The sequence below is a fragment of the Myotis brandtii genome, unplaced genomic scaffold (genome assembly GCF_000412655.1).
Source record: "Myotis brandtii unplaced genomic scaffold, ASM41265v1 scaffold121, whole genome shotgun sequence".
In the NCBI taxonomy this organism is placed as follows: domain Eukaryota; kingdom Metazoa; phylum Chordata; class Mammalia; order Chiroptera; family Vespertilionidae; genus Myotis; species Myotis brandtii.
Window position 1 is genome coordinate 658,673 of NW_005354212.1, and position 3,434 is coordinate 662,106.

Here is a 3,434-nt window from a genome sequence, read left to right on the forward strand (position 1 = left end):
TTTTTTTTCTGCGCACAGCTCACACGCACAGCTCACACGCCGGGCCGGGCATCCGTGGAGGAAGACACTGCTGGCACTCATGCCTGCACCAGGCCTTCCGCCTCCGGATCCTCGCCCGCCTCCTCCTTAGAATCAGATCCCTCGCTGTCCGGCGATTCGCCACCTCCCCCAGCTCCTGGTTCTCCCTCTGCGGGCGGGCGATCTCACTTGCCTTCTGCTCGATCTCTCTGTAGAGCTTCTCGTTTTCCTTCAGCGCTTCAGAGAGCGCCTTCCGCCGCTGCTCCGCCACTTCCTTCCAATACTGAGAGGACGGGTTTTCTGCAGCCATGAGATCCAGTGCTTCCTGGGTAACTCCTCGGAGCTCCTGGCTCTCACTGTGCTCCAGGACAGCAGGGACTCCAGATCCGGAAGTCTTAGAGGCCGACTGATCACTGAGATGCTTCGGTTTGAACGAGCCTTTAACCAGCTCCTTCTCTCTGCCCACGAGGGGCCCAGCTGTGGACGGCTGGATCATCTTCAGGGTCCTCCTCAGGACAGGACTGCTCTGCACGCGCCCATGGGTGCCTTCCTGTTTCTGCTTCATATTGGGGTTCATTGTGGACCAGGACCCTGTGGAGTTAGGGAGGACCAATGCCAGCAGGCGGGCAGCCCCCATGTAGACCTCCTGCCACCTCCGCTCACTCTTTGGAGGGAACTGTTCGATCTTGGCCCTCCGCCCAGAACCCGGCCCGCTGCACGGTGGCTGACACGTGATGCTCCCACTTTTTACTTTTTATACTTATAATTTCTTATCACAAAAGTAATTTAAACTTATTCTAATGAATCTTAAACATTCCAGAGATATGTAACAGAAAATAAAAGCCCAGGGGTTCCCATAGGTGTGGACCGAGTCGGCAAAGAAGGAATTACACGGAGACAGTGTTCAGTTGATCATCATAGTGAGGTTCTCTAGCCAGGTTCTGTCTTTATTGTCCTGTTACATCTGTATTTATACCAGTTGATTTTAATCCTATCCATTCTATTCCAAAGGTTAGGGCGTTTGTTAATCTAGTTCTGTTGAGTTTAATCCTGTCTAGGTTAATCTCTGTGCTCCATTATAAGGGCTATTCCAAGGTCACTGCTCTACTGATAAGCTACAAGCAACTGACTGAAGGAGATTATCCTACCCAGTAAAGGTTATGTCCTCCCAGCCTCGATGCTTGCCTTCCCTGGGACTGCCCTGTGTCAGTGAGTCTCCAGGGGTATAGGCTTTGGTGCTTTCCCTGGTGGGCAGACCCCTGAGGATGTGGGCCCAACAAGTCCCAAATTTATTGAGAAATCCTCACCTGGGGAAACAACCTTTCTCAGGGAGGTGGTCCTGTTAAAAACACATAGCGCTAAGAGGGGGAGCAAACATATGCCATATACACCAGGTCCCTTGAAACATAAGCTGTGTAGATGTTTCTTCCCTGCAGAGACTGTGTCAAGCAGCAAGGGTGGACTGGCTTCCGGCAAATTCCCCCATTTTTATTTTTTAAATGACAGCACGTGTAAATGAGCAGCCACCTCTCGGATTGGGTTGTTTAAGACTCGGAAGAAGACTTGTTTGTGATTTTGCTAACAGGTCAGTTCGAGGCTTAACCCTATATCGGCTCCCCACATCAAGGTTACTACCGTTCAGGTGTTATGAATATTCCCCTGTTGTTGTTTTTTCTATCATGTATATTTACATAGTATACATTTAAAGTCATCCTGAATACCCAAATCTAAACCATTGATTTGGGCTTAATGTTGCTTTGCTCTTTCTTCATTGGACTCCTTTTCCCTTTGCCCAACAGTGCTTCAGAAATAATGTGAAGGCTTGAGAACACATCTAATGAATAAGATCCAGGGAGTTGAGTTTCTTCTCTCCTATTGGCCTCACAACAGGGCTACAAGTAGGCATTATTAACCCCATTCTTAGTGAAGAAGCTCAGAGATATTAAGGAACTTGTAACACAACTAGTGGGACATTTGGGCTTGCTTCACTAAAGTGCCTTGTGCACCATGGATCTTGGCTTGTCTTTTCTATATCATGGCAAAATGCAAAATGAATAGAATTGAACTGTAGACATTCAGAGTTAGTATTATGTTGTCCATTTGCATGAAATGTCTGAGTAAAGCTTGTTTTCACATTTATTGTCAACTAAGAATAGTGTTTAAGTTTAAATTCAAATGTCAACACTTTAGTTTAACTTAAAATCATCAAACAAAGGGAAAAAATAATGGACCAGTTTGGTGAGATAAAGGCAATACCTGGTACCAGCAGCATACAAGTACGTATATGTAATTGAAAACTTGTGCCATACTTGTATAAGATAAAATATTAAAAATTATCTTCAGAAAAGAACAAAACCTAAATTATATGCACTAAGAAAAGATCATACAGTCAATAATAAAGTGATTGGATTAAAAGGTTAAATGACACAAAGAGATTTATCTAGAGACCCAGGGTGTTGCAATTTCTCCTCCACTGGTAAAAGTTTTATTCCTGTCCTCTTAAAGGAACATTTACATTTATTAACAGTCTTATGTAAAAAAAATGTGAAAACCCTTATTTATAAATAAAAATAACTTAATTTTCTTCTGCATGTTTTAGAAATGCCATTAATGCCTGGGTATCTGTCTGTTAAGGTGAGAGCTAGTTTGATAAAAGACAGGATACCAGAGGCCATTACAGAAGAAAAATGGTGACACCTAAACCTTTAGAAACAGAAAGCTGTAGGAGGCCGCCTAATCATTTGTCTCACAAACAGAGCATATGTTCACATACTGGTGTCTTATAAACCTGAAGGCATCGACTGCATTTGTCACTAACTCCAACCCAATATTTGTTTTCAATCATTTCTAACCCAAGAGGCCTGGATGATACAAACCCAATTTAAAGGCTAACAAAATTGTCTTCCCCTCTCTGTATTGCAACGAGTTATGTGCCTCACATAAAGAGGAAGGCCTTTATTGTCTTTCTGATCTGGCAGCTTTTATTTTGTTTCAGCTTTTCAATAGTAGCCTGAAAACAGATGTACAAAAGATTTAGATGTGTTCATGATGCCCAGTTTGTAGAATCGATTTTTATTTCCCCCGTCTAACTTGGACTGTAGTAATTTTTATTTATATATTCATTTTTTGGTGCAAAAACAAAACACAAGTGGTTTGCCAGATGTGAAAATTAATATGTCTGAATTGGTAGTGGGATCCAAGCAGTAGCCCTTTCTGGGAAGTAACATGGCATGAGATCCGAGGCCTCAGCAAAACCCAGACTTGGGCAGTTTGCCTAGCTTCTCAGCGCCTCGTTTTTCTTTTCTCTAACATGAGGCTGCAACTACCTATCCCACAGTGCTGTTGTGAAGATTAAATCAAAGAATGTAGCACAAAATAATTGCATTATATATGTGAACTTTCTCCTCTGTGGATGC

At 43.3% G+C, this 3,434-nt stretch overlaps 1 non-coding gene across 1 annotated transcript; it reads right to left on the minus strand.

Moving 5' to 3' along the window:
* Positions 1–19: 19 nt before the first annotated feature.
* On the minus strand, positions 20–733 carry LOC102261419. The gene has a single exon (XR_001360528.1). It is a non-coding gene; the product is annotated as a geminin (transcript).
* Positions 734–3,434: the final 2,701 nt, after the last annotated feature.